At 53.1% G+C, this 13,699-nt stretch overlaps 1 protein-coding gene across 1 annotated transcript in view; it reads right to left on the reverse strand.

The window, feature by feature from the left end:
- Positions 1–13,699, reverse strand: part of TBXAS1 (thromboxane A synthase 1) — a 173,694-nt gene that overhangs the window by 159,401 nt on the left and 594 nt on the right. The gene's annotated exons all lie outside the window — the stretch shown is intronic.

Below are 13,699 nucleotides of genomic sequence, written 5' to 3' on the forward strand. Positions count from 1 at the left end.
GTAAAGAGCACAGAAGGTAGGAAATGTTCGTCCTCACTGCAGGGACTATTGGGGGTCTTGCAGAGAGAGTCTCAGTGCAGGTGTGAGCAGAGACCCAAGTGCAGGGCTGGAGGGTAAATGGAGGTGAGGAAGGGAGTCTGGAGGGTCCTTTCTCAGGCCCCTTGGTTGGGAAGGAGAGGATGGGTATGGCCTTGTAAGCAGGTGAGACATGCAGTCAAAGAAGAGCTGGTTAATTGGTTGGTTGGCTGGCTTACTTGTTCGCCAACCAAGAAGGGAGAGAATTGAACCTGCAAAGAAAACTTTGCAGAACCATAGTTAAGGGAAGGGGAGGGTTAGGACCTGGACAAGAGTGGACAGTAACCAAAAGGCTGGGCCAGGAGAGGGAGGAGAGTAAGAGTTAGCAAGATTTATTTACTGATCAGATATGCATCATTTGCACTTGAAATTCTCAAGCCCAAGGCCAAAGGAATGTCAACCAATGAAAGAAGGCCCACATGAAGAATAGAATCATGCTGTTACTGTTCACAGAATGAAAGTAGACTTTGTCATGAGAAAATATGAAACGTTTCTGGAGAGCAAATGGAGGTTAGAGCTTGATTTATAGAACACTTTTCAAGAAATAGATTTTCTTTAATATTTAAACACCGACAACTAAGAGGTACACAGTTGCCACCATCAGACTAATACATGCCTCTGTGGGTTTACCAGTCACTCAGTGTCTGTCTCCCTCCCAGGGGCAGGGAAGCAGCAATGTCTCCACATTCCTCATGGGGCACACAGGCTCTGGAGGGGGGCTGGCCTTTCTGAGCTCCTTCAGGAAAGAAAACGCACATTCTGCCTCTCAACTGCTGGCCTCCCCGTTCACTTCCAACCCTGCTGCCTTCTGGCATCAGCCCCGCCACACCACTGGCAACCATCTTTAGTGTCACCAAAGACGAGTGCCACCTAAATCCAATAGGTACTTTCCAGAGCTCATTTTATGTGTCTGGGGTCAATGGCTACCTCGTGGTCGAAATCCAGGGTCATTCAAAATGAAGCCAACTCTGCCTAAGGCATTTGACTGCTAACCAGAAGGCTGACGGTTCAAACCCACCAGCCACTCCTCAGAAGGAAGGTTGGGCAATTTATTACATAGTGATACTGCCTCAGAAACCCAAGGAGGGGTCGCTGTGAGTCGGACCCGACTCTACGATAGTGAGTTTGGTTTGGTTTGGTTTTCTCCTAGGGATCTCTGCTGGCACAGTGCCTAAGGCATTTGACTACTAACCAGAAGGTCAGTGGTTCAAACCTGCCAGCCACTCTGTGGAAGGAAGACAGGGTAAATCTACTTCCGGAAAGGTTTCCCACCTTGGAAACCCAATGGGGGTTGCTGCGAGTCGAGATCGACTCAAGGGCAGCGCTTTTTGGTTTCTCCTCATTGGGCTTCTGTATATCATATGAGAAATTATAAAGGTGTTTAAGAAAAAAATAGTTACACTAAACTGGAAACCGCGCACTGTCTGTAACATCTACACAATTATCAGTGTTTCTTAGTTTGTGTTTTTAGATACTAATAACAATAGCTCACATGTATTGGATGATAAGTGCGTGAGGCGTGGCTCCGAGTCATCTTAACTCGTTCAAGCTTACAATAGTACACTAGGAGGTACTATTGTTATCCCCATTTTACTCATGGGGAAACTGACACAGAAGCCTTGCACAACTTGCCAGAGGCCACAAGTCTAGCCAGGACTGAACCCAGGCAACCCGGTCCCAAAGCCTGAGCACTGACCGTTGCACAAAGTGTGCTGGGTTTTTAAAGACAGTGTGGATGAGCCGGGTGGTACAAAGAGTTAGCATGCTCAACTGTCAACTGAAAGCTTGGAGGTGCAAATCCACCCAGGGGTACCATGGAAGAAAGGACTGGCAATCTGCTTTGTAAAAATCAGCCCTGGGAAACCCGGTGGAGCCCGGTTCTCTTCTGACACACTCAGGGTGGCCGTGAGTCGGAGTCGGTTCACCGGCAGCCGGTTGTCCTGCCTGAGGGACTGTTAGTTTGCCCTCCTGAGTGGCCTCTGCAGTGTCCTTGCCCGACTGTTTCGTTTGGCAGTCATTTGCCTCGTAAACAGCCCCGCCAGGTCTGATTAGAAAGACAGCTCTTGGGTTCAGGTCCGGGGTCTGATGCAGTGCGGTTCCGTGTTCACAGAAGGTGGAGAGGACGCTGGCTGCTGTGGTTCGCAGTCGGGGACTAACGGGGTTCTCTCGGGAACTATTGAGAGCACCAAACAAGTCACAGGTGTTGGTGTCTGTACACGGCAAGCACACGCCACACGAAATCCCACCCGTCATCTCATTCACTTTGGTGCAACAGGTGAAGGGTGCCAGGGCCCAACAGAAAGGTCTTGGGTGCCCCAGGCACCATGCTAGGCGCTGACGCCCGATGCTGAGGGAGACGAGCCCTGGCCTCAGGGAGCTCACCTCCCAATGGACACAGAGCAGTTCAGTGCGTACCACGCGGAGAAGGGGTGCCTGCCATGGGGGTGCAGGTGAGCCTGCACAGGTGGGAGGACCAGCTCAGAAAGGGTGTTGGTCCCTGGGCGGGAGGGCTGCCTGCATGGACCACAGGGCAGGCAGGATCAGACAGGATGCACGGGACAGATTCGAGGCTACAAGGCGGGAGGCAGGAAGCCAGCCGAGGGCTACTTCCTGAATCCTGAGCCAGGACAGTGGGGAGAGGACTTGAGGACATACAGGTGGTAGAGCCCCCGACCTAGCCGTGGCGTTTTCCAGCACCTCATATGCATGTGAAAGCCGGACAATGAGAAAGGAAGACCGAGGAAGAGTTGATGCTTTTGAGCTGTGGTGTTGGCGAAGAATGCTGAAAGTGCCATGGACTGCCGGAAGAACTGACACATCTGTCCTGGAAGAAGTGCAGCTGGAATGCTCCTTGGAAGCGAGAATAACCAGACTTCGTCCCACCTACTTTGGTCGTGTTGTCAGAAGGGACCAGTCCCTGGAGAAAGGGGAAGGCCTTCAAGGAGATGGATTGACAGAGCGGCTGCAGCGACGGGCTCAGGTGGAGCAGGCACTGTGGGGCTGGCACAGGGCCGGGCAGTGTTTCGTTCTGGTGTCCATGGGGTGGCTTTGAGTTGGAGCCGACTGGATGGCACCTAACACCACAACAGCAAGAGGCAAAGCAGCTGGACTGTGGATGGGCCTGCTGTCGGTGAGGGTGTGGAGGGAGCAGACTCCCAGAGGCCAGGACTGGGTGGGCAAGGCGCCCTGTGCTGAGAGGCTCCACCAGCCTTCTCACCAAGGAGGAAACCAGCTAGCAAAGGGAAGCAACTTGCCCAAGGGCACCGGTGGAACAAGTGGGTCTCCCCTAAACGGCAAGCCCAGTGTCCCACCTCTCAAGAACTTCCCAGTTTCCTCACTCGGACCCAAACCCACTGCCATTGAGTCATTTCTGCCCCATAGTGACCTTATAGGACAGGGTAGAACTCCCCCCCCCCCATGGGAGCTCCAAAGCTGTCATCTTTTCTGAAGCAGACTGCCACATCTTTCTCCTGCAGTGGGTTCAAATTGCCAACCTTTTGTTAGCAGCTGAGCGCTTAAGTACTGTATCACCAGGTCTCCTTTTCCTCTCTCTCCAGTCCCTTATCCACCACCTGTGTGTCAGTCTGTCTTACTGTGGTGGCTGGCATGTGGTGGTGATGCTGTGTTATGCCACGGCTTTGCTAATACCAACAGGGTCACTCATGGTGGACTGGTTTCAGCGGAGCTGCCAGACAGACTAGGAAGAAAGGGCTGGCAACCTTCTGAAGATTAGCCAGTGAAGGCCAGTGGGCCACAATGGAGACTGCCCAGTCAGGCGCCGGAGGAAGAACCCCCAGGTTGGAAGGCGCTTGCACACACAGCGGCCGCAGCAGTGGACACAGACATACCAACGATGAGGAACGCACCGAAGGACCGACAGCGTCTCTCGTTGTGCCCGGGGCGTCACGAGTCGGAGCCGGCTCGACAGCAGTTACTGGGGACAGTCCCTTATATTAGGAGGTGATGCTCCCGATTTTCATCACGATCTGTGCACAGATCGTTAAAATCCTTTGATGCGTAACCGGCCACACACCCTTTTTGGAAGCCCCCAGATGCTACTGGTTTGTGAAGGGAGGAAGGGGGTGTATGAGACGTTCGCAGCATCTCAGAGCCTAGTGTACATTGCACATTTATTGACGACAGGCGTGCGCAGGTTAACTAAATGCCAGGCCCCTTTGTCGGCGTGGAGTTCTAGCTCGGAGTGCCAGTGCAGTGGGTCATTGATCGGCTCTCCCACAGCAAAGCGCCGATCAGCTGCTCTTGAATAATTGAGGTGGGAAGGTAAACCAAGCATTGCTTAAATAGACTCTGTTGTTTGGGCAGCAGAACATGGGACCTGTGGGGAAAATAACATAAACAGTGCGGTGGGCGAGGAATTTCGACGGTGTTGCTTCAGCCTGTGGGGACCAGTGCTCGGTGGCCCATGAAGGAGGCAGGATTTGTCCTTCAGGCCTGTCTGCCAGAGGCAACACTCCCACGGTGGTCGGGACACCCCACTCAGCACTCTCTGTGGCCCTGTGTTCCCATGTCCCACCCCTCCTCGTGCATTGCCGCAATAGTTGCTCTGTCACCTGAACTCGTGAAGTCACGGGCTTCACAGAGTGTCACTGAGGCCGAGCTGCACTGGCCATGTGGGGACATGTGTGCACGGGGGTAAGGAGTAGCCACTTCCCCGTTCAGTGGCCAAGTGCAAGGTAGTCTGCCACGTGTCAAGGACACGGGGCCACCAGTGTGCAAGTCAGAGCTGGGTGGTCTACCCTCCAGCACACACTGTCACACACACAGATGCTGCCACTGACTCACACACACTCATAACCAGTCACATGGTCACATACACAGCACACAATAATTAATGCACACACTCATACACTCATGCCCTCATAAACAGTCACACACACAGCCACACACTCACACAATCACAACACACACCTATACACTCATAGTCACATACTGACACACATACCACACAGACTCATACATACACTACACACTCATACTCACTCACATTCACACATTCATAAATATACTGACAGTCACTAACACTCACTTATAAATAGACACACACTCACACACCCTAACACAACACACATACTCATACATATGTACACAATTACACACACTCATACACACATGAACAGTCACATACACTTACACACTACACATACTCATACATACACTCACACACACACACATACCCTCACACATACTCAGTCACACACACTACTACAACACACTCATACACACATACACACTCACATACTCATACACATACTCATAACTAGTCACGTACATTAACACAACACTCAAACACACTTATACATGTACTCATACTCATAGAGTCACACATTAAAACAAAACTCACATACACACTAATATTTACATATAAACACACTCACACTCACACTTAAACTCACAGACACACATGCACACATACTCATATACTACACATAGTCATAAACAGTCACACACTCACACACATATTAACATAACATTCACATACACGCACATATTAATACAATATTCACTTACACACAAACACTCATTCACACACTACACTCGCATACACACTCATAGACACATACACAGACACACACACACACTAATACAATACTCACATACACACATAGACACATTCACACATTCATCCACACACACTCACATGCACTCACACACAGGCACATACATAGTCATACGCACACAACACTCACCTACACACAAGCATTACACAGGCACATGCTCATTCACATACACACAAACATGCACTTATGTGTACTCACACAACACAGATGTGTACTCACTCATTCACATGCACTCACACACACACAGATACACACACATGTATTCACACACAGAGACACATACACAGACATGCACTCACACTCACTTTCACACATTCACATGTAGTCACACACTCATTCACATACACTCACACGTACTTATATGCAGACACACACACTCATTCACATGCACTCACACTCAGTCACACACACACACAGATATGCACTCACACTCATCCACACACACTCAGATGTACTCACACACTCACACTCCTTCATACACACTCACACTCATTCACACTCACGCACACACACAGCAGCAGCATTTGGAAGCAGCACTGTTCTCCTGGTGACTGAGATGTGATGACAGGGCCCCTGCCCTGCAGAGGGTGTTATCTGCTTAGGGAGACAGGGCACACACGTAAACAGGAAGTGCCAAGATGGGCTAGAAGCAGAAATTTGGCAGAAGTGAGGCTGGTGGAGGCGGCCAGGTGAAGGGGCCTTCAGAGAGCGGCACCTGGACCAGCTTTGAAGGATGGTCAGACCCAAGTCAACAGGGCAGGGGGCGGCTTGGGCCGCAGGGACTCCAGCTGTGTGCACCTTCAGGCCACACGTGGAGATGGTGGCTGGTTGGGGGCGTGACGCTGACTCTCCCAGGGTCTGAGTGTCATGCTCCAGAAACAGGGTTTGCACAGAAGCCGCCTCTGTACGTGGTGGCCTTGTTTTCGGCCATCTCTGACACCATTTCTCCAGGTTCCTTTGAGCAAGGGGACCTGTCCTGGCTGGGATGGCACAGGAACTGGCTGTCTGCTGAGATGAACCCTAACAGGCCACCTTCCAAGGACATATGGGAGGTGTGGGACAGCCCCACTGTGGGTTCAGGCTGGAAGCTGCTGGGAGAGCTGAGGGCTCTGGGATCTTGCCCCCGGCGTACCCCCCAGCCTGCCCCCCAGGAAGGTGTGCACTTCATGTATCACCAGGAGCAAGGTGGCGCTCAATGATCAAAGCCCCAATCAGACCACAACATGAATGTCTGCCCATTCCTTCTCTCCCCAATCACGTCCCCATGTGCATATGGAATTGTCCCTGTGGGCAGACACCAGTCCCTGAGGCTCTGCTAAGTCCCCCAGGGATGGGGTGCTTGCCCCCATGAGGAATGGCAGCTCCTTAGACCCGTTATTGTTATGGCGTTGGGGGTGGGTGGGTGACCAATCACTCTACTTCTGGGGACCCCAGCCCTCCCAGGGAGAGCAGCCCAAGGCACGTGCTCAAGCAGTGAAGTGGGTGAACCCCAGGTCGGAGGTGAGTCCTCCTCCACCCAGAGAGCAGATGCTATCAGGCCCAGGATTCCTGACGGGATGAGAGAAGGCACAGCCACGGTTGCTGCTGCTCACTGACACCGAGTGACTCCAACTTAAGGCCACCCCAAGTGTGCAGAGGAGAATGACTCCACAGAGTCTCCAAGGCTGTCATCTTTCATAAGGAGATCACCAGGCTGGTCTCCCAAGATGCCTCTGAGTGGCTTTGGACCTCTAACCTTTCAGCTAATCACCGAGCACGTAACCATTTGCATCCTGCAGGGTCGAAGACTAATATTGTCGTTAGCTCTTGTATAATAAGCAAACCAACTCATATGCCAAGGGAGCATGGCCCTTCAACACAATTCAGTTTCCAGAAGTGGGCCATCGGCCTCGAGTGAACAGTAACCATGGTTACAGCTACAAGTCCAACTGTTGTCTAGCCACACTGTCATTTGGGTTGAAAGTGATAGGCCCCGGCTTAACCACCCATCTGCCAGCATTTGGGCTGTTTTAAAAACTCAATCCATTCTCAACACAGATGAAGGCTTTCAAAGGATGCCCCGAGCCACCAAGAATCATCGCCAAGGAAGAGCTTACTGCACACACGCGTTCTCTATACACCGCCATCTACCTGCTGGAAGGGACCAGCTTACCAGGAACATGCCCTTGAAGGTCATAAAATCGTGGCGATGTGGAAGTTCAAGTGCGTATGCTGAACTAATCAGTCACGTGACTTTAGAGTAACACCACGTGCTCTCATTCCGGAAAATCAATAAAGTGAGGGAAGGGGAGGGATCTGTGCAGAACTACTGAAAAGAGAGAAAACAAAAAAAATAATATTCTGCGGAAATGGTCCTGGAGGAAGCGCAGACCGAGTTTTCATAAGCGCTTGTGACTTAACCTCCTGGCTCAGTGCCGAGTTATTAAAGCAAAGTGCCCGGCGTGTCTGTCCTAACAAAGCGCCGGAAGCCGAGCAGGGAGGTGCGGGCCTCCCTGGACCCCAGCGCACTGGAAACACCCCCGCCCCGGCAGTTCTGCGGGAGCTGTCCTCTAGTCGCACTTTGAGTGCTTGTTCCACCGACACGAGCACTCTCGGGCTGCCTGTGCCGTGAGAGCCTGCACCCCGACACGTCCCCTTTCCCTCCTCTGCCCCTCGATTCCTAACTGCCCTCTGAGACCCAGGGAGCCGCCTGCCTCCCGAGCTCTCCTTGGCTGCCCAGCGACCAGGGGCGCAGGGCTGGGGCTGGAAAGGACATTCTGGTACCATCTGGAGCCCTGTGGTGGTGGGTGTTGGGGGCCGTTGTGTCAGTTTTGACTCATAGTGACCCCACGTGACAGAGCAGAATCGCCCCATAAGGTTTTCTGGGTTGTAACCTTTATGGAAGCTGACTGCCATCTTTCTCCTGAGGATCGGCCGGCGGGTTCGAACCGCCAACCTTCTGGTTAGTAGCCAAACTAGACAGGAGGAAGGTCTTTCTCCTTTACTGACAGTCTCGTTACTTACTAGGTCATCACACATTGGCGTCCCTGGGTGGCGCAATGGTCAGCACTCAGCTATGGGCTGAAAGGTTGGTGGTTTGAACCCACCCAGAGGCACGTCACAGAAAGGCCTGGGGATGTGCTTCCAAAAATCACAGCTGTGGAGACGCTGCCCGACCCTGCACACGTGGGGCCTGTGGAGCAGTCCAACCCTGCACACGCGGGGCCACCACGAGCCAGAATTAACTCCCCGGCAACCAGCAGCAGCCACAACAACACATTCATTAAAGAATGGGAGCTGCAGAAAGTCTGAGAGGGAAGGACATCACACATCCCCCTGCTCCTGAAAGGAGAACCCACTCCGTGGAGTCGATTCTGACCCACAGTGCCCCTAGAGGACGGAGTGGAACTGCCCACAGGGTCTCCAAGGCTGTCAGTCTTCACAGAAGCAAAGCCCAAACCACACCCACTGCCATGGAGCCCATTTCAACCCACAGCAACCCTAGAGGACGGAGTGGAACTGCCCACAGGGTCTCCCAGGCTGTCAATCTTTATGGAAGCAAAGCCCAAACCACATCCACTGCCTGGAGTCCATTCTGACCTACAGGGGCCCTAGAGGACAGAGGGGAACTGCCCACAGGGTCTCCAAGGCTGTCATCTTTATGGAAGCAAAGCCCAAACCACACCCACTGCCTGGAGTCCATTCTGACCCACAGCGCCCCTAGAGGACAGAGGGGAACAGCCCCACAGAGTCTCCAAGACTGTCATCTTTATAGACGCAGACTGCCTCATCTTTCTCCGATGGAGTGGCTAGTGGGTTCAAATCATAGTCCTTTTGGTTAGCAGCCAAGTGTCTTAAACACTGCATCACCAGAGTGCCTTACTGAAAGAAAGCCACTGTTAATATCTGGACTACTTCCTTCCACGTGTAAAGATTCAAGAGACCTTATCTTTCCAACATGAGTCAGCTGCCAGTTCTGTGTCACTCAAAAGTTTGAGTGCTCTGGTACTTAATGTCGCCTCTAGCAACATTCAATTCATACAGCGTATATTTTGTACGTGAAATCGTTTTCAGAAATGAGAATCACAATTGTGCATGGAAATTGGAGTTGTTGAAATGTTTCTTTGCCTGTTAATCCCCTTGCCTGGGCTTCCCGGACTTCCAGCAGGCATGTACTCCATGCTCACCCCTTTCTACCCCGGGGGCAGCCCGCGGCCCCACGCCACGTTGCTCGGTACATATCCCTCAGTGCAGATGGTTAGGATTCAAAGATGGTGTCAGATCCTGCTTGGGAACACTATCAAAACACACTGTCCCAGTACCGACACACACGACAATGTGGCCGGACCTCGGAAACGTGAAGCTGAGCGACATCAGTCAGACACGGAAGGACATAAACGGTGTGGCCCCACTGCTGTGGAGGAACGAGAGCGGGCAACCTGTGCGAACGGGTTTCTCTTTGGTCACCAGGGGCGAGTGGGAGGTGAAAAGGGGAAGTTAAGGCCCAGGGTTTCTGCTGAGGGTGATGGAAAAATCTGGAAACAAGAAGTGGGGATGGTGGCACAGCGTGAACTTAAGCCAGGTCACTGAACCCCACAGCAGAAACCGCTAAACAGCCAGTGTTGTGTTACGTGTATTTTACCACAATTCAACAAGGAAGAACCCATGCTATCCCTGTTCCATGCTGTCACTTTTTAAATGAAGTGAGTATTTTGTGTCCTCCTTTCTGAATGCACACATACACTTCATGTGTGTTTATCCAGTCATCTGTAAGGAGCCGTGGTGGCCCAACGGTCAAGTGCTTTGCTGCTGCCCGAAAGGTCAGCAGTTCTAAGCCACTCCACGGCTCCATGGGAGAAAGACGTGGCAACCTGCTGCCATAAAGAGTGCAGCCTAGGAAACCCTCGGGGACTGTTCTACTCTGTCACATGAGTAGGAATCAGCCTGAGGCCCCTCCAAGAAAAACCACATTCAGTACTTGTGTGGTCTCTGCTCCATAAGGTGCAGAGGTGGGGAACACAGGGTGCCAGCTGCAATTAGAAAGGGGACCCCAAGTGGGTACAAGTTCCAAGTGCACCAGACTGAAAAGAAACTCACTACCATCAAGTCAATTCCTACTCATAGAGACCCCTTTGGGTTTCCAAGGTTGTAAATCTTTACGAAAGTAGACTGCCTCATCTTTCTTCCATGGCACAGTGGGTTGGTTTGAACCACCAGCCTTTGGGTTAGCAGCCAAATGCTTTAACCACCACACCACCAGAGCTCCTTCCAAGTGCACCAGACTCCCAGAAAAGGGGCAACCGGTGTGGGTGAAAGAATGAAGATTTGCTGTGAACTGAGAAGGCTGAGAGAGGGTGACACAGTAGAGATTGGAGGCGGGTACTTGCCTCCCGTCAACGTGTATTAGGTGCCAACTGTGTGCCAAACACAAAAGGACAAATACTGTGATCCCATCTGTCTGCAGCATCTAGACAGGCAAACGTGGCGAGACGAACGGGGTGCCGAAGGGCCGGAGACAGCAACTCTGGGCAGGGGTGCTGGGAAGTGCCTGGGAGACAGGCAGAGACGTCTACAGGGTGGCCCTGAGCTTAGCCTGGAAGCCCACAGCCAGCATGGGCACAGGTCCAAGGTCTGCAGCACATGACCCGCCCCAGATGGGGCCATGTGACCAAAGGGGACAGGGGGCAGTGGGGGCTGGGAACGGCGTGAGGCTGCCTAGGACCCAGCCACTGAGCAGTGACCCACATGGAAGCTGAGGGCATCCACTTCTGAGTGTCACCCTGTTAACCTAAGTGTGGGAGCCAGGGCCACTAGAGTTTGGGATCACAGGGCAGAAGGAGACTTCCTGTGCCCCATCTTAAAGACCTTGTGAGCCACTAGGGGCATGAAGCACTCTTAGGGTCCCTCGTGGGTCCCCCCTTCTCAGAGCTGAGCTTCTCCAGCCCACCCTCATCTGCTGAAAGGGGGGAGCATCTGTGCAGTGAACAGTAAGCCTGTGCTTACTTGGCTCCTTGGGTACTCCAACCCTGGACAAGTTGGTAAAGCCCTAGCAAGGCCCTCTCCCAGCGTCTCCTGTGGGTCAGATGGTGGCCAGCATGAGTCACTCTGCAGCTGTGCCTGCCGGGAAACCCCTTCAGGGAAATTAGGGGACCCCTCCCTTATTCATGTGTTTCCTCTCTGGAGCTGGGGTGCCGGCCCAAGTCAAGCTGAGGGCTGTTGCCCATAGCTCCCTGGAATCCTCCCCGGAAGCGGAGGCTCAGAGCCCGGATGCTGCCTTCTAAGCCTGGACCAGGGACCCCAGAGCCCGGAGCCGGGTGGGGACTCTCCTGCACCTCCTCCACTTCTGCATCACCCTTTCCAGACGCCGAGTCCACCCCCCGAGCCTTGACTTTGCCTCCACCGTGGACATCTCACCCAGACCTCCTGCTTCCTGACTGTCCCGGGCCCCCACCGTGCCTGGCACTCATTAGCAGATCAGTAAAGTCTCTCGCGATACCGAATGGGGTCCATTCCCACTCCATCCTGCCTACCTCTGCTCCCTGCCTTCATCGTCCCCTCTGGGTCTCTGTACCAAGTTCTCAGCCTGGCCCTAAGGTGAGAAGACAGTGCCAGCCGGGCTGCCTAGCTGCAAGGCTGGGGTCAAAGAACAAGATTGCTGACACCCGGAGGCCACAGCTTCTCAGTCAGTCACCCACGCCCAGAGCAGCAGGGACCCATGCAGGTCTCTCATTCATTCATTGAACATCCACTGAGACGGCACTGCTTGTCAGGCACCGAGCTGGGAGTTCAGATGGCAGAGGTGAAAAGACGCCAAAAAGACAGTAACACCGAAAAGTGTGTGAGGTAAGTAAGCACCGACTGGGACAACACTGCAGGGACCCCCTGGGACCCACCCTGAGAACCACAGTCAGAGCCTAGCAACTATTCATGGGGACATCAATGAGATACTGAAATAAACCTACAGCAAAAGGCAAACCCAGTGCCGTTGAGTCGACTTCGACCCCTGGTGACCCCAGGTGTGTCAGAGTGGACCTGTTCTGCTTGGAGCCTTTTGGCTGCAGTCTTTGCAGAAGCAAGTCACCACGTCTTTCTTCTGCAGCACTGCTCGGGGGGCAACATTCAAATCACCAACCTTTAGGTTAGTAGCTGGGGACAGTTCTCTGGTGCCACCCAGGGACTATAACCTAAAGCACTAAGGACGTACTGTTCTCTATTTACAAATGACAGAGATGACAGCTAATTAGAATGGCCAGCTTCTATCGGGTACCCACTGCCTGGCAGTGTGCCTCAGTGAGCGTGGAAACGAGAGGAGACGGGACCGTTGAGGTGGTGGCCGCTTTAGGGGAACGTTAGCTGCCCGGAGACAGAAAAGTTCAAAAGGCACTGACCCCAGTGAAATAGCCAGTCAGCACTGGGACCCCCACCAGCTTCAAGCCCCATCCAAGAAGTCGTGTGCTCCACGCAGAGCGCTTTGCAGAGTCCCGCTCTCATCCATGCAAATCCCGAGGGAACGGCACCTGGCATTTGCATGCCGCTGGATGCTTCTCCCGGCACCTTCCCTGTCATTAACCTCGGACGCTGCCTTGCCTCCAGAAACAAATGGAAGGGCCGTCCCAGCTCGACTTCTCTGTTAGTGTCCCACTTCCCCCTCCAAATCCAGGGCCACCGAACTGCAGGTGCTTCTGGTGGAGTGGGGACCCTTCACGCATGTGACTGGCAGGGTGGGGTGTGCACACCTGGGAGCCTTCAGGTCCAGAAAACTTCCTGCCGCGTCAACAAGTTCAAGGGGGCCAAGCCCTCACCTGTCACAGACTTGGGGGGAGCTGGTCACCCATGTCTTCTGAATTGATTCCCTTCTAGCAAGTAGGGTTGAGAGTCAGGCCTGAGGCCTGAACCTACAGGCATGCGTGTCAACCGTCCCGCAAGTAGTGGCCCTGCTTTGCAGAAGGCTCCTCTGTTTTCTGTTTCTCTGGTAGCATAGTGGCTAAGACACTTTGCCTGCTAACCAGACGGCTGGCGGTTCAAACCCACCAGCCACTCCTCGGAAGGAAGGTTGGGCAATCCTA

The sequence above is a fragment of the Orycteropus afer genome, unplaced genomic scaffold, assembly GCF_000298275.1.
Source record: "Orycteropus afer afer isolate SDZICR_OR568_19922 unplaced genomic scaffold, OryAfe1.0 scaffold00358, whole genome shotgun sequence".
NCBI classification, from domain to species: Eukaryota; Metazoa; Chordata; class Mammalia; order Tubulidentata; family Orycteropodidae; genus Orycteropus; species Orycteropus afer.